General features: G+C 40.4%; 1 pseudogene; it reads left to right on the top strand.

Moving 5' to 3' along the window:
* Positions 1–3,845: 3,845 nt before the first annotated feature.
* Positions 3,846–25,906, top strand: part of LOC121296710 — a 31,506-nt pseudogene continuing 9,445 nt past the window's right edge.

The following is a 25,906-nucleotide window of genomic DNA, read 5'->3' on the forward strand; positions in this document are numbered from 1 at the left end:
AATTAATCTTTTGTGCGGGACTTTGTCAAAAGCTTTCTGGAAATCTAAATAAACCATGTCATATGCTTTGCAATTATCCATTATTGATGTTGCATCCTCAAAAAAATCAAGCAAGTTAGTTAGGCACGATCTCCCTTTCCTAAAACCATGTTGACTGTCTCCCAGTACCCTGTTACCATATAGGTAATTTTCCATTTTGGATCTTATTATAGTTTCCATAAGTTTGCATATAATAGAAGTCAGGCTTACTGGTCTGTAGTTACCTGGTTCAGTTTTGTTTCCCTTTTTGTGGATCGGTATTACATTTGCAATTTTCCAGTCTGTCGGTACCACCCCTGTGTCAAGAGACTGCTGCATGATCTTGGTTAGCGGTTTGTAAATTACTTCTTTCATTTCTTTGAGTACTACTGGGAGGATCTCATCCGGCCCAGGGGATTTGTTTATTTTAAGAGCTCCTAGTCCCTTTAACACTTCTGCCTCAGTTATGCTAAAGTTATTTAAAACTGGATAGGAACTGGATGACATGTGGGGCATGTTGTCAGTATCTTCCTTTGTAAAAACTTGTGTAAAAAGTAATCATTTAAGGTATTGACAGTGTCAACCCAATGATTTTTTGACCTGAAAAAAGAAACACCTTTGCTGCTGCAACAGTGTTTGCCACTCCTCCTACTTTTGTGTCATCTGCAAATTTAACAAGTTTGCTTACTATACCAGAATCTACATCATTAATGTAGATTAGGAATAGCAGAGGACCTAATACTGATCCCTGTGGCACACCGCTGGTTACCACACTCCATTCTGAGGTTTTTCCTCTAAAATCAAGTCGGAGATTGTGAAAGGGTGGCTTTTAAAAGTACAGACACAAAAAACTTTTATAAATATTTATGCACCAAATACAGGAAGAGAAAGAACTGTATTATTTAACAAGTTGAATCGAACCATTTTAAAATGTAATAATAATGACGTATTAGTGGTTGAGGGTAATTTTATGTACTATAGATTTTACAAAGGATAGGAATACTGAGGATCCACATCCCCAATCCTCCAGAGAGCTGACTGCAGTTTTACAGTCCAGTGATTTGGTTGACGTATGGAGATGTCTGCACCCTCGTGCCTGACAGTACACCTGGTCCCAGTCTCATCATAATTACACTTCTAGAGCACGACTGGACCAATTTTATTAATTCAGTTGTCTCCTCAATTTTTTTGTAGGGGCAACCGAAGGGCACAAATCATCTTACTGGCATTTTAACATTCAATTATTAAAAGACTGCAAATTTGGAAATGTTTTTAAAGAGTCTTGGGAAGTCTGGCAGAAATAAAAGAACATTTATCAAGATTTAAGGCAGTGGTGGGACACTTGGGGGGGGGGGGGGGGGGGGTACACAAATTCACATTTTTTGTCAGCAGTACACTCTGGAGGCCACCAGGTCATTGGACAAAGCAGTCAGGGAGTTAGAGAGAGACACTAAATTTAGTAAATAACGAAGATCACGCTAATGAGCAAAACTTACAAAAAATAAAAGAAAAACGAAATGTGTTGGGCAGCTTGCTGGAGGAGTAGGTGAAGGGGGCGTTGGTGTGTTCTCGCATCGTGGAGCTGAGGGACATGGACGCTCCCACTTTCTCCTTCTTTGGCCTGGAGAAGAAGAGAGCATGCAGCCAGCAGCTGGGGTGTGTGTGGACGACCTTGAGCAGAGAACTTCACAGCAGAAAGATCAGTGAGGCAGCTGTGCAGTTCTACAAGCAGCTATTCACAAAAGAACAGTGTGAACAGTGAGACCCTGCTCCAGGATCTACCCAGTCTGAGTGAGGAGGAGCAAAGTGGACTCGATACAGAGCTGACCTTCAAGGAACTAACTACTGCAATGATACAGCTCTCCAGTGGGAAGGCGCCTGGGATAGATGGCCTCCCCGCTGAGTTTTTCAAACATCTCTGTGGACTGGTGGATAAGCTGAGGGGCGGCCCCCAGCTGTCATTCAAGGGGAGGGTCCTGGTCATCAGTAATTTGGTGGCCTCCATGTTATGGCACAAGCTGGCATGTGTGGACCCTCCACGGGGAATAGTAGAGGAGATTCAGAAAATACTGCTGGATTTTTTTTTTGGAGCGGGAGACACTGGCTGAGGCCGGCAGTTCTGTACCTCCCCACTAATGAAGGGGGGCAAGGCCTAGTCAGCATTGCCAGCAGGGTGGCAGCCTTCAGACTGCAGGCAGTGAAAAGGCTCCTGTACGCTGAGGAAGGTGCTCACTGGAGAGAGATAGCCTTTTATTTTTTGAGAAGAGTAGGGGGAATGGGGCTAGATCGGAACTTGTTTTTAATTGATTTTGTCAGGTTAGATAAGAGGTCTCCCCTCTTTTTTTATGTTAATATTTTTGACATGTAGCAGACAGTAAGAGTGGAGACGGAGGAGGGGTCAGTGATAGGGCAGTCTTTATTAGAGTAGCCCCTCTTCTTTAATCCCCTTTTTCCCATTCAGTTTTTTCAGTTGGGGGTGCTGTGTGCCAGTTTTGTTAAGGCCGGAGTAACCTGACTGGTTCATTTGACAGAGTTAGGCCACCCCTGTTGGATCTCAGCGGCTCAGCTGGCCAGGTGGCTGGGCTGGCGCTCGGAGAGGCTGGCTGAGAGAATGATAAATGCACTGAAGAACTCTCTCTCCCCGAAGCTCAAGGAGGCTTTGGGGGAGGGGCTAGCTGGGGGGTCTGATCAGGGAGGAGACCCCCTTTTCCCTACAGTTTTTTTTTATCTCCAGGTTTAGGTGAGGAAGAGGACGGGGATGGAGCGAGAATAGGGAAAGTGGAGAGTGTTAAAAATATAGCTCTCCACACAGCAGAGGGGAAAGAACTTTATAAGCTGCACGTTAAAACAGTCCAGTCCAAACAGCTAAAAGGGACTGTGGACACAAAATGGAGAAGCGATTTACAGGTAGCGGAAGAGAGTGAGCTGGTATAGAGGGTGTTGTATAAACAGCCCCTCACCAAATGAGCAGGGGACCTGCAATGGAGGATCCTGCACTGGGCTGTGTCTACGGGCAGCTGCCTCCACAGAGGAATGCTGAGTGCTGTTTCTGTGGGGAGGAGGAGACAGTGTTCCACATGTTCAGTGACTGTCAGACTGGGGTCGTTCTTTCACCTCCTGCAGGGGCTCCTGCAAGCTCCTGGGGTGACTTTCAGCAAGGAGATTTTTATTTTTGGGTTCCCCTGTAGTTTTAAAACATGGGATAGGAGTGTTGTAATTAACTTTATTTTAGGGCAGGCAAAATTGGCCATTTTAAAATCCAGGAAAAATATGATTTTAGAGGCAGGACTAACGGATGTTGTCAGACTTTTTTGTATGTTAGTAGTTAGCAGAGTAATGGTGGATTTTAATTATTTTAAAATAGTCAGTAACCTGGAGGGCTTTCAGGAGAGGTGATTTGTGGGAGACACCTTGTGCTCATTGAGTGAGGAGGGAGAGCTGCTGTTTAACTTCTAGTTTTAATTTTATTTGGTTTTATTGTTTTACAGTGTTTTTACTTTGGGTTTAATCTGTTTTTATAGGAAAAGCAATGTTTTGATTTTTTTTTTAATATAGGGTTTTTGTTTTTATTTACATTTTATGATCCTTTTATTTGATTAAAATCTGTTTTTAAAGGAGAACATGATGTTTTATGCTGTTGCCTGGGGAGGTTTCCCCAGAACCAGCAAGTATCTTAACTGTGCTGTGTTTTACCTTATTGTTATGGAATGGATTTTAATTGCAAAGATTTAAAAAGGATCTAAAAGTCAAAAACTCTCTCTCTCTCTCTCTCTCTCTCTCTCTCACACACACACACAGACTGACCAATAGGAGCGCCATTAGTAAGTATGCCTCCTCCCATAGGTGTTCTTAGTAACTGGTGGAATTAATTGGTGTATTGATTCCGGCACAAGAAAGACTGGAAACAGGTAGTGGACGAGATTCATCTGCTGCAGACCAAGAGGTGAGCTAACAATCTGGAATCAGAAGATTTCATAATTTAACACACTGCCGTCAAAGGATCCCTTTCTGTGTGGTCTCATGTAAAAGTTTATTGACTGATCAAGCTTTTCTATTTTTGGCGGGGGGACGGGGGGGGGGGGACGGGAGGACCACATGTCTAATTGTGATGAAACTTGCTATTTTCTTTAGCACAGCTTCTTGAAAAAATATGAAGGTGTATGGAGGCTGGCTGTATGGTCAAACATTTGTACATGTCAATGGATGAGAGTTATGGTGACTACTTAAAGCTCTATTATTGTATTTACAGTCATGCCAGGAATGAATATCACTGAAAGACTTGTTTTACCTGTGCTTCTATTTAAAGTAAAAAAACTACCTATAATGCATTGCAATGTCCACTGAGCAAGCCGGAAACAGATAATTACTGTTAGACTCATGCCGCTGTCTGATAAAGGCATTAGCAAACACTTGTATGCTTCATGTAATTATCTGCTGTGTCTTTCTCAAAAACAGATTTTTTTTTCTGAGGTGATTGCTGACGTTTAAAAGATGGAAAAGTCTTTGTTTACAATGCTTTTTAAGCCTGTTTTACTCTGGGGGGGGGGAAAAAAAAAAAAATCATCTAATTTTGGCAATTTCAACTCGACTCAAATACCAAACACTGAGGACCTTGATTTCATAAAAATGCCATGACTTGAGCTCAGTATTTTGTTATCCCAAGGAACAATACTACCCAGTATAATATTTGTAAAACAGCATGATTCGAATAGTTCCCCTAAGTTTCAATAACCATAGTTGTGTATTATCTCTCTTTTAACATGGCTCCAATGTGTGTTCTGTTTGCTTATCAATTTAAGGTCATATGCTTGGAAAATGCTGTAGAACAATTTTTCCTTTTGTCTTTTGGCAGGACAAATGAGAATCCACTGTTTTATGCTGCCAAGGATAATGATGTGTGCTCCATTAACAATCTACTCAAGTGTCCCTCGACAGACATTTTTGAGAGAGGTAACATTTCTGTCTGTGTCTTTACATCCACATTACAGTAATATTAAAACTCTTACCTGTTTCATATCCTATTTTGTGTGTGTTGTATATTTCTTCATTGCTGTTTCATCTTGGATTATTATTTACAGTTTTCTAACTACAGTCAATTCTCATTAAGACAAACTCGGATTAAACATATTTCCTGATACTTCCGTTCTTCTTCATGGTCCCGGCCAAATTTAGTAGTCGATTTTGGATTACTTAACACATTTCTTGTTTGTAATCAAAATGGGACATGCAGATTTCAAGTCCAGTTAATTTGCAATGTCTACTTTTTTAAAAGTTCACTTATAACTGTATTTTCATAAAAATGCACAGTACTTTTAAATGGATAGTACTTTTCATTGTACTGTAACTTCAATAAAAAGTGACCGTATGCATTTGGCTTAGACTCCTGATAATAAGAATCCCTGATAAGATCATTTATTTTGTTGGTCCCTTGAAATTCTTATTAATGTGAGTTGATCTTGTGCACTTACTAGTACTAGCTGTACAGATCTTGCTTTGAAAGAAGCACAGCAGACATGTATTTTCATTTGAAATACTAAATATTGTAAAGCAGAGATGTCCAAAAATGACCAAATGTTCAGCCTGCACCTAAGTTAAGATCCTATTGTGGAGCTCGGTGAGGTCCCTGCCCTTTCTGCCCAGGTGCTCTTGGAGAGACGGCTCGGCATGTCGCTGCTCTGTTTGATAATCTTGAAGCCGCTGTCACTTTGATGGAAGCATCACCTGACCTAATCAATGAGCCCATGACCTCTGACCTCTACTAAGGTGAGTGCTTCAGTGTTGGGTTGCACCTCACTTCTGCTTGCAGACCAAACATACCCAAAGCAAGCAAGGGAATCCAGACAGTGGCTCAAACAAGTTTAACTGCTTTATTAATGTTAGTTGCAGAGTAGGCAATTCATTCGCAGTCAGTATCTTAAGGCAACCAGAGAATTAAAGCATTCTTATTGGGCTATGTTGTGGAGTGGTGGCTGCAGTGGCATTTCCTCCTCTGTAGGGATGACTTCTTCCAAAATTTTTTAGGTTCTTCCCCTTGTAATGATCCCTGATATGTATATTGTAGCTCTGCACCTTTAACGGTATGGGCTTTTTGGAGACTGATGTCTTATCTCACCTTTCAATGGAGGAGGCGCATTGAATGCGATTACAGGGAATGGAGTTGGACACTCAGTAAGTGAAGATGTGGAAGGGTTGTGGGCAATTCACTGACACAAAGGAGGAGACAGAACTTTATTTCTAACACCACTCAGGTGCACTGATTTATTTTTACCTGCAGAGGGCACTGTTGTCCGTGGCCTGAATACTGGCAACAGTAAACAGGACCATGGGGTTACCAATCCTGGTACACAGTCTAGAGCACATACAAGTGCTTGAAAATAATAATGAAAACAAAAAGGTGGAGAAAAAACCACAGTAATAAAACTACAAACAAGTGCTGCTTACGCAGTGCCCCCACTGCCGCTAAGCCAATCAGAACGGGCCTCCACTGTATACACTCGAGTTCCTCATACATCTAAAAACATCCCCTCTGGTGCGTAATTATTTCTTCTATTTTTCTTCTAAATTATTTTAAGGCAAGCTGTCTCCTCTAGCCAGGCTTGCCGAAACCTTGTTTTAAACTGACGTTTTCTGTAGATTGTGTCTTCCCGAACACGACCACCCGAATGCACAACCAAGCTCAGTTCTTATGTGCTGTTCAATCCCCCAAGGCCTGCCTCTCAGCCACTGAAAGAGAGAAAAAGCCAACACCCCCTCTTCCCCCACCTCTCCATGTCATCGCCATGACTGACAGGCGGATTCTACGAGACTGCTGCCCTCTACCTGCGGTACCACGCATGTGCCAGATAGTCAGTCCAGATCTCCCCTGTTACAGAAGCACATAGCAGTTCAATCTGCACTGAACTTTTACTGTCCTGTGCATATAGCTGACTGGCCATGGCTTATGGAACCGATTTGTGTGGATGAGGTAACAAAATATGTCATGAAAAAATAAACTGAGGCTTCTTGGAAAACCACATATCTGGACTCCTTATTCAATGAAGTATGATTCCCCACAACATTACTCTAGCAGAAACCTTACACCCTTTTATGCTTTTACTAGTTTACATAGCATCTTGGCAGCAGTTCAACTTGTTGACCCCAGTGGTTCCTTTGTGGGAGCTGCACCCCAAACATGGTCATTGTGTACATGCAATTCCACCATCATAGACTGATTTTTACATTATACAGTATTTTAGACTTGTTTTTACACTGTGAAATGTCACAGAGAATTCTTGTCCTTACCATATTCTAATGCAACCTTATGTTCAAACAAAGTCCCCAGACAGCATTATGCCAGCAGAGAAACACAGGGAATGCTTTTGGTAATTAGTAAATAAAACAGTTAGTTAATTTAGCGACAGTTCACAATTCATACTCAGTTAACATGTTAACAAAACCTGGCCTGTCTTGAAACATCCTGAGATGCTGGACCCAGGTGGCAACCCTACTCTTAGTCTGTAACTGTGATTGGTGGATTTTATATACATGGTTAAAAATAAATAGGTATATTCTAATATCAATTTGTCACGTGTTTGGGTATCTGGAATCACTTGTTTGACCGTCCGACTCTAGACCCCTAACTTGTAAAACACTGTGTACAACTAAAAAGGAAAATAAAAATAAAATATGCTGGCACAGTCGTTTAAAAAGAGTTCGGTCTACCCTCAGAACAATATTCACTAATTTTGGATAGTCAAATTACAATATCAGAAATGAATACTATGAGCAAGGATAGATATATCACTGATGACAAAGATATATGAAATGCACAGTGCTGACAACCACACTAACACCTGCACCTGGAGCAACTGGGAACGAGTGCTACTGACTAAACAAGACTATAAAAATACAAACACTAATAAAGAAATACCTTAATTAAAATAAGAAACTATCAATTTAAATTAAAACATCAAATCAATCAAATGACTAATTTTAAAAAGTAATTTCCAATTATCAAAATATTGAAATGTCAAATGAAAGAAATGATCAATTAATTTGTAATCTTATGGCCAAAAGAAGTAATCCAATAAAATAATGAAGTAATAAAAGGAAAATAAAAGTAATAGAATATTGAATCCAACCCAAATATAAAATCAAGTAAAATAAAAATAAAACAAGTTCAAATAAAATGTAGATTAAACAAGAATAGAAATAACAGGATATCAAGTTCAATATAAACTGACTGCCGATCCAAAATAATAAGAACAGTATGAAAAGTAACAAGTTATTAAACTCAATCAAATATATCAAAACAAAACAAAAATAAATCAAATTAAAATACCATAGCAATAAAAAAGAATACAAATAGAAATAGCAGCAGTGGAATATTAAACTTAAGCAGGATACTAAAGCAAACTAAAATAGAATACAAGCTAAGATACAATATAGATTAAACAAACTTATAAAATTCTTTAACAATTGCCTGTGGAAGAAACAAGGGCAAAATGCATACAATTCAATAACACTTTCCTGTGGAAGATATAGGGAAGAAAATGCATGCAATTCAATAACAATAATGCAGTTATTTATCTTTGCAAAACCAATCTAATGTAAGATATATAAACAATCACTTCAACTAAACACTTCGTCTCTGCTCTTTTCAATGTTGTTTTTTCCAGTGTCATTGACTATCCTATGTTACTACGAAACCAAATGCTAACATATGCGCTCTACTGACAGATAAGTTGTGCTTACGTACTAAGCAAATTGTGCACTAGACGTGATGTGACACCAAGAGTGTCTATATGCAAAATGCTAGGATGATGAAACTCTCACTGACCCAGGAGTGCTGGCACTTTGAGGTCTCTAGACAAACTAATGTCAGAGTGACCGGAAGGATTTTTATCTGTGCCTATGTCAATTCAAAGCAGATCAGTTTAACATAACATTAATTAACAGTAAATGTATATATAGAAAATCTGCTTAAATTTACAAGTTAAAATTGATTATTTTAGTAACAATAATGCAATCAAAAGAAAAATAACCATGGTAATAATAATAATGCTGCGATTACAAAAGAGTATAGCACAAAAAAATACATCATTCCTAGTCACACTGCCTTCCCAGACACCTATTAAATGCAAGTATACTTTTCAAGGGAACAATAAACCTCTGACTAATAAGTTCATGGATTAGTATCCGAATTATTAATTACCAGGAATCCAAATGTTTGTTAGAATTAAATGTGTCCTGTTCGAAACTTGAAACTTTAAAAACTATTATACAACTTGAGATATATTTGCATTTAAACAGTTTTCTCAGACGTACCAATGCAGTAATTACCAGGCCATCAATAAATGAACAGTAAGAAAAATAACACAGAGCTTTATAATTAAACTATAAGAACAAGCTACATGAGATTACTCGGCCATATTTACCAATCAGAAAAGTTGACAAGGATGATTGAAGAAGAGCCGAGTTCTCCCAGGGAAAGCTCTTAGTCTGAGGTCCGACGCTCCGTCGATTCCGTCAAGATTCGTGTATGTGACCTATCTACGTGTGTGTCTCTACAGTGTGCCTATCTAGAATGTGTGCGTGTGTCCCTACGAGTATCCCTTCCTTTCAGATGAACACTGCTTTGCTTGTGTTTCACGTCCATGTTTACCCTGTGTTCTGCGATAAGTCCTCGTGCTTGCTATCAGTTTGAGTTCCTCCTTTTTTGTAGGTGCGTGACACCACTGCAAGCTCTTTTTTTTGTGAAAGGCTGTGGTTTTCCGTTTTACTGATAAGCACGTTTCTTTATAAAAGTCCATTCTTGCGCTATTTTCCAACCGTGCTTTTTTCCCAAAGGTTTGTCGTTTTGCAAGCCAGCAAGCAAAAGTCGTTTCCTGCGTGGCTTAACTGGATTTCACAACTGCTTTGTCCAAAAACTGACTTGCCATTATACTGTGTAAGTTCAAACTGTGTGGGTTAGGTCCAAATTTGGTCATGTCTCGTTTGCAGCATTCTGTTCCAGTCCTCTGTTAGTATCTGCGTTTTATTCTGCATACCATTTTCTTAATATTCTCTTTATGAGAGGTGCATGGTTTTGGTGTAAGACCAATTCACCTGGCTGTCTTTTTCTTTTCCATTTTCTTCTTTCTTTTTTAATGTATCTGTGTACTCTTTCTGGTTCAGGCTTTATGCTGAACTCCTGTTCCTTGTACGTATAGATTTCTTCTCTGATCCTCAACTTGTACAAGGTTGTAGGTTCAGGCCAAATATGGAAACCCTATGTGTAGTTATTTTTACAAGACAGTACTATGAGTTCTTTATTATTGTAATACACATTTCAACTTTCACTGTTGCATTCCTTGCAGTAAAGGCAATCTTGATCTATTGCTTGTCTTTTCTTTTAAAGTATTAAAGGTCTGATACTGGATAGGGCCCAGCTCTCTGTTATGTCCATGCTTCTTCTAGTTCTTAATGCTGGAGGTATTTAGCGGTTAATTCCTGTAATGAAATGCCAATGCCAGCAAGCATGGTGTGGTATGCTATCTATTCCATACTGGTGGTTGAAAGGCATGCAGTTATTCTCCATGTCCCCTATAGTTTTGATACAGAAGTTTCCCCTCGTTTGCTTTTTAATTCAGCTTGATTAAACATGGTCTTTTTCCCATTCTTAATAAAGTAGCTGACTTTTATTTGAACCCTGTGACCACAAGCTCATTGCACTTTTTGCCAGTCACAGGTTCAGTTTGAGTTCGTTGTATGACTTTTCTTTTCCTTTGGCTGAAATCTGCTTTCCTGGGGCCTCTTCCATGCAGAGCCAGTGGTGGTCAATTTGCTGATTTCATCAGAGGATAAAAGGTTGCAGTCCGCAGCGATTCTTTTTTCCATGCACGTGTCCTTGGTCACAGAAGTCTGTGTTTTAATTCAGTATTAGACCTTTATAGTCCAAAATATTTAAGTACAGTTCTTTACTTAATTCTTTTAGATGAATGCAAGATTGTCGAAACACTTCGGCTAGTATGTTAACTACCATAGTCCCATTCACTTTTCAATTGTTCATGTTAGTGTCTTTTTAACATACTGATAGGGCAGGTCAGATTTGGATTTGTAACAGTTTAATAAAGACAATACCCTGCTCACTGCAGCACTAGACAGTCAGTGAGTTGAGCTGAGTTGTGTTTGTTTTTTTTTCTCATTTTCAGGGGAGACAGCACTGCACATTGCTGTGGTCAATCAGAATGTCAATCTGGTCCGTGAGCTGATTCGCCAAGGAGCTTGTGTGATCACGCCCAGAGTTACTGGGTCATACTTTCTCAAGAACAGAAGGAACATGGTGTACTTCGGTAAATCTGTCTGATTATGTATTCTACAGTATGTTGTATAGACCCCTATGCATAGCAGGTTCACCCAGTCTGGGTTTTACTGAGAGTTTTATTAACCACAGTGTAGAGATAACAACTGCTATGTAATGGGAGTCTTATTTTCATCCCTGTATAGACCAAGGAAGTGGGGACATTGAGGCAAACAATAACAAAAATAGTGGTCCTCTTCACTTAGATTTTGCTCTTTCCCTATGTGGTGTTATATGAGTTGTGGTTAGGAACCCCAAGTTATATTGTAATGAGGGTCAGTACTAGTCAGAGACTTATTTCTTTCTTCATTTATTCTCAGGTGAACACATTCTGTCGTTCGCTGCCTGCCTTGGAAATGAAGAGATCGTGCACCAGCTGATTGAAGAAGGAGCCAACATCAGAGCGCAAGACTACCTGGGTCTTTGTCTGCCTGCCTGTTGCCTGTCTGTCTCAGATATATCTACTGTTACCAATTGTTAAACTTGAAGCAAGATATGCACAGAATTGTGGGCCAGTCCATTCAAACAATTTATTATAAACATTTTGTTTAAAAATATTACACACCAACTCGCTTGCATCTTTCTTGAAATTTACCATGTTTTCAGTAAAAATACCTCTGCTTCACGGAGCCGTAGCTAAATGGGTTTTATTATAGTAATGAGTAGCTCGGATTTAAAAAAACAAAACACATATGCATTTCCATCTTCTGTTTTGACAACATATTATGGTTGCGTTGAATGTAATCCATGTCAATAAGTCGTCTCTCTGCCCCTCTCTGCCTCCCTGTTAATCTCCTCAGGTAACACCGTTCTTCACATGCTGGTCCTTTAGCCCAACAAGATGATCGCCTGTCAGATCTACAACCTGATCCTACAGGCGGACCTACAGATCGAAGGAGGCATTCCTCTGGAGATGATCAAAAACCAGCGCGGACTCACTCCCTTCAAACTGGCTGCCAAAGAGGGCAACCTGGTGGTGAGTCTGTCTGATCCTCAGCAGCAGGGTAAAGTAGTTGGCTAAAGGATTTAATGAGCGTGAATGGATCTTCACTGTGTGCAATAGATTGTATCTCTCTTTCTCTCTCTTCCAGTATCAATGATGATTCGTTCAAGTCAGTGAACGTTTACTGTGTAAAACAGATTCTCTGCAGGGTGGAAATAACACTCATATTGCATAGCAGTTTGATCCAGATCTGGTTTTATGAGTAGGGCTGTATTTTTGTCGAGGTCTGAAAATAGGTATTTCAAGATATTTCACGATTTTAAAAAGAATATTTATTAAAGCAGAAAGAAATTGCGCTGTCACATTCTAGATTGATAATTTTCTTGCGTTATTATACAACAAATGTTGAAATGCAACCAGTAAATTGTAGAATATTTAGTTTTGCATGTCCACCTTTTAAACACATGCTATTTTCACTATCAGTGAATTAACAAATCAAATAAAAACTTAAAAAATTAAAATAAATTTAAAAAATAACAACAGACATGTGCAATGCCCACTTCTTGTACTGGACACAGTGATCTTTGGCAGAAATATTCAGAACTTTGATGCAGTGGTGTCTTTTTTATTAGACATTTTAAAGAAATCTTGTGGGTCTGTGCAATGTGTTCAGTCATTTACAGATTTCCAGGTTTCTAATGCAGAGTAACAGGTAGTGCATCAATCAGTCGGCTAATTCCTTTCAAGCGCTAGAGTCCACTTGTGCTATAAAATATGTATCTCTTTCTCTCCTTTTCAGCCAGTAACAAGTACATTGAAATAGTCTGCTCACTGTGTACTGCTAACCCTCTCTCTCTCTCGTGTTCTATGAACCAGCTGTGCATGCCTAGGCCTAATCTTAAAGGGTTGACGTAGGTGGCTAATAGCTTTCATTTGAAGTGATTGGGTACCATGTGTATGTATATCTTATGTTCTTATGTTCTTATTTAATGTAGAAACACTAGTATTTTGAAAATGATAATTGTTATTGCATTCCCATATACCACATGTCTAATTACAGGAATTAGAGCAGATTCTACTCTTGCTAACCAAGATTTTACTGATGTATGTGCTTAAACTTTTTCAATGGAACTGAACTTTACATTTTCATATCTAAAATGTGGTCCAACAACTTGGAAAAAGTTACATAACGGGAAAAACAGCAGCACATGTCCTTGGAGGGCTTTTGTAAACCCCTCTCATTGCTGAGATGGTTAGCTGACGCTGTGCTGTATGTTTTGCAGATGTTTCAGCACATGATTAACAAGCGGCGCGCGATGCAGTGGCACTTCGGTCCTCTGTCATCCTGTCTCTATGACCTTTCAGAGATTGACTCGTGGGCAGACGACCTGTCCATTCTGGAGCTGATCGTCTGCAGTAAAAAGCGAGAGGTAAGAACTTCATTGCACCTTGAAAATCCAGCTTTCTTGACCACATGTGTTTTTAAAGGCAGGTTTGCCACATTCCATTGGTTAAACCATGTTAGTGATAACAACTGAATTGACTTTCAGGAAGATAAAGGATCGATTTTGTATCTCAAACCCCCCCCCCAAATTCTAGGCGCGCAGGATTTTAGAATTGACTCCCTTGAAGTAGCTGGTCAGTTTGAAATGGAATAAGTATGGGAAGCACTACTTTCGTTTCCTCATGTTCCTCTACTTCCTCTACATCATCACCTTCACTCTCTGCTGCCTGTACAGACCAGTCAAACCCAGGACTGACAGCGCCATGGATGAGAGGGACATCACCAGCTACGTACAGAAAACACTGCAGGCAGGTGGTATTGGAGTGGATAGGGAATGGTTTTAAACCATCAGCATTGGATCATTTCAGATTTGCATTGCATTACTGCACTAGTTATTTTTTTCATTCGATATTGGAGCTTTTCCTAATTTATATAATATCTACTGTTTTGTCCAGTTAGCTATATTGAAAGGTTCTGGAAAGAAGCAGAAAACTAAGATATTGGTCACTTTCTTATGTAATCAGTAGTACATATCAATATATGTGACAGTTAAATCTACTCCAAAGTATTGAAGCACTTCAGCTGCCCAATTATGAGAGGTTCTATTGAGACCTTGGTTCAGTCTGCTGTGTAATTCAGAGTTAAAATGTGCTTCTGGTAGCCTAGAGTTCAATTAAAGGAGTGACAATTAATGTATTTCGCATTCCCTTCTCAGGAAAGCTATGTGACTTACGAAGACCATGTTCGATTGATTGGAGAGATTATAAGTGTGTTCGGAGCACTGGTTATACTTTTTTTAGAGGTAAGATATATATATATATATACACACACACACGTACTAAAGAGCAGTTTAAAGTTACTGGATTGGATATGGGGTGGCGACTGCTTATAAAGACAGGTATTACATTGAATGTGATTATCTCTTGAGGGAAAGATACAAATAACTCGACCTGAAGATAACTCCAGTACACTCGAGTATAAGAAACTGCAACTATAGTTACTTGTCTTTCTGCAAGCATTCTGGAAGAGTTTATCTGTAATCTCTGTAATCTCAACAGGTTCCTGATATAGTCCGTGTCGGGGCCACGCGGTATTTTGGGCAGACAGTACTGGGAGGCCCCTTTCATGTCATTATGTGAGTAACACTCTATCCTTCTCTTCTGGTGTCCATTTAGGGGGTTCAAATCTGTTCTGTACAATCCCACGGATGGTAGCTTTGCACCACTGGCTCCTTAGCCAAGTACAAACACCAAATGTCGAATCTGTGATCCCAGTCTGACCGTGTCTATTTGTCCTCTCCGCTATAGTGACTCTAACTTCTACTTCATTGCAGTTAATGGGAGCCACTGCAAAGTGAAGCAGTTGGCGCATTTATTTATTTATTTATTTATATTTTTATAGCTCCTTTAGCCAAATCTTAGCATAGATTTAACACTAGGACGACCGCGTTTATAAGCATACCTAGAAAAACCATGAGGGATCAATTTGACCGACATATTAAAAACAACATAAATATTATAATGAAAGGACAAACAATTAAATATAAGTCATAGTTTTGGAATGTCATATAAAGCATCTACACAACCAAAACATTGTAAATAAACGGACATTTGGACAGAAATGTGTTTATATACAGACATATTACATAAAGCTCAACCTCAAACGGTAAAAAAAATTAATTATAAACTTTATACACAGACATACTATACTCAAAATTACAGAACTATTTATCGGGTTGGCTTGGAAAGTTATAGAACAACATCTTGTGTAAGGATGGAAATAAAAAGCAGGCTAGTGATGCACACAATGGGAACTGCTTAATGATTCTGGATTATACAATATGTAGTCCAAGGGATGCTTTTCAAATACAATTATAAATGGATGTCAGATTTCGGTCACCGATTAGTTTACATGAATCCATTTGTTCTGGAAAAACTTCTATTATAAATTTAAATAAAGTCATAGTATTTCATCAAAAGAAAACTCAGTTGTTACAACTATAGTTCACGCAGAAATTGCCTATACCGTTGGTGCAGCAAATTACTTCTAGCTAGGTAAAATGCATTGAATTTACAGTACCGTATGTAAGGTACAGTGTCTTATGTGAAAAAATGGATGAGCTGTTGCAAGGAGTGGACAGTTTGCACACACTGGGGAATTAGAGCAAGAGAAATGTACAGGATGATAATCTGTTGAATACAGCATAAGGTTTTGCAACTTTGCTAAATCTAAAATACCTGATACCCTACTGCAGACTGAACTGAGCCATTTCTGTTCCTATCCTAGTCGCTACTGCGTATGCATTTTCTGAAAAATTAAATCCATTTACACAGTGGAATTTATCGGAAGTCTAATTGGATTGTCTAGTCCAAGTCATGTAATCACAGAAGTGTCATTTTTTCATTGAAAAAACACATTTTTTCATTGTTTTCCGAATTATTAGTTTTCTGAAAACTTGATCCCATGTAAACATACTGGTAGTCGGCTCACAGAGAGTTGACAGTGAGCAGGGATGGAAATAAGACTCCTATTGCATAGCAGTTTCACCCGTTCCAGGCTTTGTGAGCTCGCTTTTCTCCAGTGTATAGGTAACTAGCTCAAGTGTGTCCTATTCAACATAGTAAAACCAGGAATGGAACAAACACTGCAATAAGAGTCTTATTTCCATCCCTGAACAGTGTTTAAAATCTCTCTCTCTCTCTCTCTCCAGTATCAGCTATGCCTGTCTGGTTCTGACCATACTGATCCTGAGACTCGCCAGTATGGATGGAGAGATTGTGGTCATGGCTGTATCTCTGGTGCTGGGCTGGTGTAACGTCATGTACTTTGCTCGCGGCTTCTCAATGCTCGGACCTTACATGATCATGATACAGAAGGTAACAACAGCCAGCACTCTATTTTATGATTTTGTTGATAATTAAAAAGTTTAACATCTAATGGCAATTATTTATTTGGATTTGAGGAATCAAGTTCTTAAATGATATCTAACAAAGCAGGTCTCCCTCCACCTCTGCAGATTATTTTTGAGGATCTGTTGAAGTTAATTTGGTTGATGATCCTTGTGCTGTTTGGTTTCACTACAGGTGAGTCTTCAGTGCATTATCAGGGGCATTAACCTTTGAAGAGTCAACCTTCATACCTTACACCTTTTGTTTAATTGTTTTAGTTGCTCATGACTGGACTGTTTTTGTAATGCAGGGACCATTACTGAACACAGTCTCAGCACTGGATTATATCATTTGTATACAGTTTTATTTTCTAATCTATTCATGGAATTCTTAAAGAAATGGCTAATCCTAATTTTTCTTGGCTAAAACTTTTTTTTTTTTTTTTTTAAGTCATGTACCCACTGCAACCTATTAGAAGCAATTAATTTTTCTGGGAGTGTAGCTCTTACACTCAGAATATAATAACAAAACATTTAGAAACCTGGCACCCGGTTTAGTTTGCTTCTGGTAAATGACTGAACACATTGCATAGAGCTGCACGCCTTCTTTAAAATGTCTAACAAAAGACACCAGCTACAAAGATGAGAGGTTTCTGCTAAAAATCACTCTGTCCAGTACAAGAGGACATTTTCACTTATCTGTTAATTTTACATTTATTTGCTTTTATTTTGTTTGATAATTCACTGCTGGTGAAAGTAGACTTTTTAAAAGGTCGACCTCAAATACTAGGTATTGTACAATTAAGCATTTACTGTTTTTTTTCAGGTAAGCATTTAAATGTTTAGGAACATTTGTTGTATAATAACTTGAGAAAATGATCAATTTTGATCTCTTTCTGATTTAGTAAATATTATGTTTAATCTTGAAGTACTTGTTTCCTTTTTAATCTCAAAATGTCAACCATTATGAGTTGGTATGAAAGTACCTTGCTATTCCTCTGCGGAAGCTGGCTTGCCCCTTCCTTTGGATATGACTGTTGTTTCTCTTATAGTCTAAATCACATGGGTGTGTGGTTTTGGCTGCTGAGAAGTGGTGCTGCTGTTTTCAACCTCCTCCATTTTGGATTTTGTCCTCCACAAATTGTTTTGTGTCTGGTTTCTGGTCCACATTCGCATGTTGTGCCAAACCAAGTTTTTTTATATACACACACACATACTGTTCCTGTCTTCAAACCGGCTACCGTTGTTTTAGTGTGCTGTGCCTCGTAGCTCCGGTTCAACAGCTTTTACCACATTAACCCAGTGCATAGCATTTTGGGCCTTTTTTGGTGGAACATGTGTTGTGGAAATTATAGTAAAAGGAAGAGAGACTGCGAGTTCCAAACACACAGGCCTTTATTTCTTAAGTTTGCAAACTGAGAACACAACACACAGGGTGCTAGATAATCATCGAGTAGTGTTCCAACATACAGAGTTAGATCAGTTTCTTATATACCTTAAAACTGGCAGTAAGGCAGAGGGTTAGCCAATGATGATTCCGGTATTAGCATATAAGGGAAACAATTTATAACTGTGCATACATGGCATATAGCTAAGCAAGCAAATAACAGAAGGGCTGTTTTTATGTGTGTGCAAAAAGACACGTCTTGCTCATCCTATTACACTATGTAACACAATTTTTGTTCCTGGGTAGTAAGTGTTATTTCCTAATTGCTTATGCCTCAAAAGTATAGAACATGGCTATTATTCCCCGCAAACTTTGCTTTTGTGACCAGGACAGTGATATTTCAAAATACCACTATTTCCAATGGGGAAACGGGCAAATGTGTGTCTTTTCTTTCACATAAAGTCAGAAAAAAACAACATATGAATCCAAATTAACATGTATTTATACTAAAGTAATACAAAGAATTTTTTTTGTTTTGTTAGTGTTATCTATTGTCTCACAGCTGCAATGTAGGCAAAACTTTATCTTAAGCAAAACATACAAGGTTATGTGAGCAAGATTATAGCGTGCAAGATGCCAATCCTATTTTCTATAACATTGCAACGATCACTCTGCACAACTGAGAAGCAGTTGTACTGTCCTCCCCAAGGAGGTACTACTGGCCCAATATCTATAACTAAGTCAGCAAGAGTGACAGACAGCAAAAGCAGGGACGTCAGAGGTGTCAATTTCATGAACAAACTGTTTATTGTTGTGAACTATAATGTAATAAATGAAATATAATGCCAACAAATTATTGCAGGTAACAGTTTAAGTGGAAGGTACAGGTGAGTAAGAAAGTAAAGTGCATTAAACAAACATCCAAACAAACTAACACTAAAGCGAAATGGAGGCCCACAGGACACTGCATTCAATAACCCCCCCCCCCACACACAAACACAACACCAATATACAACTAACACACGGACAGGCAAAAGAGACGAAGGTGAATGAATAATTATACAGGGAAAACAATTACAAAGACAGTCTTGATGGCAATGGATGATAATTGAAATTTAGACCTAATAAGTCCAGTGAAGCAATGCACATGAAATCCAAAGTAACAAAAGAACAAAAACACAGGAACAACTGTATCAAAGTAAAGTAGAAAAAACCAGCAAACAGAAAAGGAATAATCCCACCAACAAATAATGAAGTCCTGATAGAGTCCTGTACTGATGATGATGGAGGAAGATTGATGAAAAAATAGCGATCATTTAAAATGGTGAGTCTGAGTAGTACCGGGTTGAGTGATGAACAGCCGTTTGGAAAATATCAGGAGGATCAGGAACAAAATGGAGACTGAACACACTAACAAAAAACAAACCCTAAACAGAACTTGAACAGCAACTAAACCTAAACAAGTAACAGTGTAAACAAAAAGGGTTGAGACAAAGTACCAGATTATGAAAAGAGAAAATGGATGCGCCAGTATTTATCTAAATTAAAGTTACACTGTTTATTAAGTAATATGCTATTTGTTTGTAAATGGATTCCTCAAGAGAAAAATGGAGTCTCCTCCTGTCCTAGCAAGCTAGCTTTAATACCACAGCTGGCTTCCAAGAAGCTCTGAGATTGGAGGAGTGGATATTTGAATGAGCCAATGGGGGGGAGAGGATGAACAGAGGGTGATAGCAAGGAACTATGGGAAATTGAGTTTTAACCTGGCCAGGCTACTGACCCTAATTAAAGGGACAGGTGGGTGAAACTTACACCCACTTCATGGAACAAGTGAATTGCTACAACATTTCTATTACATTTCCTCCCTTTTGAGACTATGTCTCAACATTGCAATATGATTTCAGAAAATGGATTATCATGGTTTTCTACAGGCATTAAGAATGGTAAGTTAAATACTGCATCGGTAGTTTTAACAAAACAATTTTTTTAACACATTTTATACCCAAGCAAACACACATTAGTATAAGTTAAGCAAGATTTACAAAGTTTAACATATATAACATATAAAAAAAGTGACAACCCAACGTACCCCGCTTGCAGATTTTTTTTTGTTCCGAGTTCTGTGTGATTTTCAGCGTGGCTGCGGTTTGTAATATCTAGCTCTTTTTTATTATCTTTAAGTTCAGTTAAGAACCAGGTGAGAGACACAGTTAATATGCTGCCAAGAAAAATAAGTCAGGACTCTGGGGGTCCAAAGCTGACTGACCCAAGGCCGTCCGAGCCGTTCCTACATTGTTCCAGGGGGCGATCTCCCGTCGGGCTGTAGGGCACTTTTCTGCAATGGCTGGCGTGGACCCACATTGATCGTTCAGCGACTTTCACCGCTGTCTGCGTTGTCAGGAGTACCTGGAACGGACCTGTACAGCGTTGTTAATGCCATTGCTTCCGGCGGAGGTCTTTGATGATCACCCAGTCCCCTGGCAGGAGCTTGTGGCGCGCCCCTTCCTTCGGTTCGGATAGGGCGGCTTTTACCCTGGGAAAAATAGACTTCATAATATTGAGAAGCACAATATTTTACCATTTCATTCTCACATCCCATTAGGGTGAGCCTATTTTGAGGAAAAGGTGCGTTCAGCATCCGCATTTGGGCGTCTCGTCAGTACTTCATGGGGTGCTAGCCCTGTAGTACTGTGCGTGCGTCCACACGTGTACGTCAGAGCCAATGGCAATACTGTAACCCAGGAGAGCCCTGTTTCAGCCATGAGCTTATTTTAGTTTTTATTGTTTGGTTCGCTCTCTCCACCAAGCCTCCGGTGGTAGCTACAGTGTGTGTGTAAGTCAATTTGTAGGCTTTCAGAAATGTTCTGTATCACACTGTTCACAAAATGAGAACCATTGTCAGATGTCAATTTAGAGGCAGATCCCATCGGGGTATAATCTCTCTCGTCAGGCTTTTTGCTACTGCCATAGCTGTGGCATGTCTGCAGGGAAATGCTTCAATCCATTTAGAAAATGCATCGATTATCACAAGGCAGTACAAGGTGTCAATTCAATAAAATCCATCATAACATGTTCAAAGGGGCCCTCAGGCCTTGGATGAGCTGACATGAACATGGGCGTGCTGCGGCCTACATTGTTGGTCATACAAGTCACACATTTAGCACAAAATTGGTTAGCATATGTAGAAAAACCTGGAGCAAACCAACAATTGTTAACAACATTCACCACCCCTTCCTTTGACACATGGTCTTGGCCGTGTGCCAACTTAGCTACATAGGGGAAACGTGAACGGGGAAGGGCAGGCAACCCAGTGGGTCTTCGCCAAATCTTATGAGTAGAATCATAAGAGCATCTGTTTTTCCACAGAGCCGTCTCAGCAGGACCCACATTGTGTTGTAAGCCAGCGACGTCCTGCAAAGAAAACACAGATTCAGTGAAGGCAGGTAATGACACCACTTGGAGCACAGGGGCCTGAGTTGATGCGGCCGATGCTTTAGCAGCAGCATCTGCAACAGCATTCCCTTGAGAGACGGGATCAGAAGCGTTAGTGTGTGCCTGGCATTTACATACAGAAATGGCTTTTGGCAGCAGAATAGCTTCCAACAAGTTGGCCACCAGTTTAGAGTGACATGTGAGCTTCCCCATAGAGGTGAGGAAACCCCGCTGTTGCCGGAGGGTGCCAGAATTGTGTACCACCCCAAAGGCATAGCGGCTATCAGTATAGACAGTAACAGTTTGACTTTGAGCCAAAATGCAGCCATGGGTTAAGGCGAACAGTTCTGCGGCCTGAGCAGAAAGATTGCCAGGTAGTCTAGCGTTTACTAGTACAGCAGTCGCAGTAGTTACTGCATACGCAACTAGTGGGTCACCCACTGGAGGGCGCTGTGCCGAGCCATCAACAAACAATTCTAAATCAGCGTTCAGTAGGGGCACATCAGTAAGATCGGGTCGTGGCTTGCAGACCTGTTCTACTAAGGCGGTGCAATCGTGAGGCCCTCCATTGGCTTCCTTAAGAAGAAGTGTAGCAGGGTTAAGAACAGTACAGTGTTTTAGCACAACATGTAACATGGTCATTAATACATTCCAGTAATGTAGTAGACGAGCTGGAGTCAGATGTGCTGTCTTGGCCTGTGAAATGAGAGCATGTACTGCATGAGGAACATGTACAGTTAGGTCAGCACTAGCCAGCACAGCTTCAGTGGTGGCAGCCACTGCTCTCAAGCAACAGACTAGCCCCTCGGGCTACGTTATCAAGGCGCTTAGAGTAAAAAGTCACAACATTGTTTTCTCCCGTGCTCTTGTGTCAGTACTGCCGACATGAATCCTCCCTTTTCACAAACAGGTTAAAAGGTTTACAGTGATCAGGTAACCCAAGACAGGGTGGAGAGGACAAGAGTTGTTTAAGTTTTTTTTTTAGGACAGTCAGTCCGTCAGGAGTCCAGTCAATTGTGTCTTTCATAGTCATTTTATGGCTATGTATCAATTCAGCTAGGGGCTGTGTTACTTCAGCGTAATCTGGAATCCAAACTCTATAGTAGCCAGCCATACCTAGCAACGTCATCATGTGTTTTTTTTGGGGCAGGCTGGGGCAGTGTCAGAATTGCAATGACACGCTCCAGGCCCAATTTCCTGCCTTCCGGTGTAATGTCGTGTCCCAAGTATTTTACAGATGGTGACATGAGCTGCAGCTTTTTTTTTTTTTGATACCTTATGGCCATTACGAGCTAAGTACTCTAAAAGAGCTCTTGTATCAGTTTCGCAGGGGGAACAAAACCTTCCAGATTCTGCGCCAAAGCGGCAGAAAAGATGGCTGGTGACTTGGTGAACCCTTGAGGCATAACTGTCCAGGTCCATCGTTTCACCATAAAGGTGAAAGCAAACCAAAACTGTGAGTCCCTTGCAACAGGGATGCTGAAGAATGCATTTGCTAAATCAATAACAGTAAACCACTTTGCACTTGGGGGAACAGCTGACAAAACAGTAACTGGGTTAGGCACAATAGGGGCCCTTGCATGTATCGCGTCATTTACTATCTTGAGGTCTTGAACAAAGTGCCATTCTCCCGAGGCTTTGCGGACCGGGAGAATTGGGGTGTTGCAAGGCGAGTCTGGGCAGGGCACAATGGCTCCTCTAGAGACCAAAGACGCATGCACAGGAGCAATGCCTTCCTCTGCTTCCTAGCTGAGAGGATACTGGGCGCAGCTAGGCCGGTGTGTGCTTTTCGGTGTGACTGTTAGGGGCTCTGCTCCTTTCATTAGGCCAATATCATACTTATCTTTTGCCCATAGAGAATTGGGGAGGCCATTCAGCAAGGGTGAAAACGTGCCTCCCCAGGGGGCACATCTCTGTTCTCTGCCCCATGGATTCCCCGTTGGGCAGGCGCGACCCAAAAGAAAGGAGTGCAAACATCGCGAGCACTGGGGAAGAATTTGAACCCGTCTTCACTTTGCCAGTCAGTCACCTGCAACACAGACTTAAGCCAGACACCAGTATCTTTCCACGCTACATCATCGGTTTTTGCTACGCTTATTTGTGGCACAGAGTCAGTTGTGTGGTAAAGTAAAAACCGACAGCTATTTAGTTTAACGGCTGCAACACAAAAGCGTAAACCTGTATACAAGGCTGTGCACTCAATTGTTTCGTTAAGTGGACGTTGTGCTAACCACTTTTTCTCAAATTCATAATCTCTTGATAAAGGTGAGTATAGGGCAGTGCAATGTAAGGCATAAGGTGATATAAACCCAGTTTCATGACCCCAGTGTTGTTGAGCCAATTTAAATAATTCCTCAATTTGTTCACCTCCGTTTTGTGTATCCCATGAATAGAACCAACTACGGGTCTCAATCAGTTGGGCCATCATCATGGGACACGAAACGTTAACTCCTTTTTGCTCACATTTAATTTCACAATTGAATTTACATAGTAGGTCTCGCCCCTTTAGGTTACAAGGGCAGCACTCGGAGAAAATAAACCGATGCATAAACGTTTTTCCTTCATATTGTATGGGTAAAGGCATCATAATTTTCTCCCTCAATACTACCCCCGAGGCTCCCACTGTTTTTACTGATTCATTTGATATCATTGGATTGGGCATAGTTCTAGCATTTATGACAGACGTTGCAGCACCAATATCAATTAAGAATTCAAATGACTCACCATTCATGAAGAGATCAACGTTGGGGGCTTCTTGTGGTTTAGAAAAAGTTAGCACGTACTGCTTGTTCGCTGTGTTGGTGTCAGCTGTCCCTGCCTCGTTTCATTCTGGTTTCGGTTTGTATAGTGATACTTGTGGTGGAGGAACGCTCTGCCAGTTACTCCTGTTGGTTTGCTGTTGTTGTTGCTGCTGTCTCTGACAATCTCTAGCAAAATGTCCTTCCTGGCCACAATTATAGCAACTAGTGTCTTTATTCTGGCTCTGAAAGTTTCTGTTGCCACTGCCTCCGCTTCCTCCTCCTCGACCCCTCTCACCACTCCTGCCCCGTCCGCGTCGCTATCCGCCTTGGGTTGGTCCTTCACCCTGATAATAAGCCAGCAGAGCTGCTTGCAATTTGACTCCTTCTTTTTCAGCTTTTGTCTTTAGATTGCTCTCTTGCTTCTGTTGTTGTCTTTCAGCTTGCTGCAATGTTCAATAACCTGAATGAGGGGAGCCGTCTCCCATCCAATGCATGTTGTCCGTACCTGGTTATTCAGGGCAGGTACTAGTCCGTTTATTATGGCTGCTTTTAGCAGACTGTTGTATTCATCGGTGCCTGGTCGGAGTCCGCTGTGTTTACAAAAGCACGTCTCCAATCTTTGTCTATATTCCTAGCAATGTCTTTAATCTCATCTTGTCTCCAGGTGCGCTGGATCAGGACCTCTGGCAGCCAGTACGCTGTCAGGGGGGCCATGAAAATGGCGTTTTTCGGATTGTCTTTAGTTTTTTTGTCTTTGGTGATGTCTTAGGGGATTCTGGCGATGATAAGAAGCTCAGTCCACGGTGCGACCAAGGGGACCAAGTCCATCAGGAACCGCCTTGGAAACCTGTCGGGTTGCTTGGGGTGGATATCAGAGGCGGAGGCATGGGTGGTGGACTCTATGCTACGGGCAGGGGCTGTTGGTGGACCTGGATGGGCCAGTCTTTCTTTGTCTTCTCAAACTCTAACGTTTCTGTACATTCTTGTAATTTCCTTTCACTCAGTGTTCATTTTAATGGAAAATCAGCTATTTTGTGCCACAAAACAACCTGGTCTACAACACCGCGACCCCATTTATCAACCATTGTTCATCCCGGTCCAACCAGCGGGTCCGGGAGACAGAACTCTTTTTTACTATTACTTGACCCCATTGTAATCAAACCCATGTCCACACACATGCACACAATTATTAGATAACACTCGTTCACACGGTTATCTGTCGTCCACACTATTCACTGCCTATTTTTATTTGTACCACTTGCACAGACAAATGACTTTTCTTAATTGACTATCCGACAGTGCCCTTGGTATATTGATCAACTACACTAGTACTATGACTTTTTTTTTTTTTTAAACTACATTTAATTTTGTCGATTGTTATTTTTGGTTCAATATTTCGTATTTCATACAATGTCTTTTTAACTAATTTAATTTGTAATTACTTATTAGTATTATTCATAGATCAGTCAAATCACTGACACAGCGACAGCGAGTGGGAGAAGTACAGGCATGGAAAAGTACAGAGCAGTTTAGAAGCAATAAGGAGAAATTGCATCTTGAATTGCTTTAATCAGAAAAGAGAGGACATTGGGGAAACACAGCAGCAGCTCAAAGTCAAACAGCCGCGTGTGTTTTTCTGATAACAAACAAGCTGAAACTCGGAGCAGCTGATTC

This window comes from Polyodon spathula, chromosome 21, assembly GCF_017654505.1.
Source record: "Polyodon spathula isolate WHYD16114869_AA chromosome 21, ASM1765450v1, whole genome shotgun sequence".
NCBI lineage: Eukaryota > Metazoa > Chordata > Actinopteri > Acipenseriformes > Polyodontidae > Polyodon > Polyodon spathula.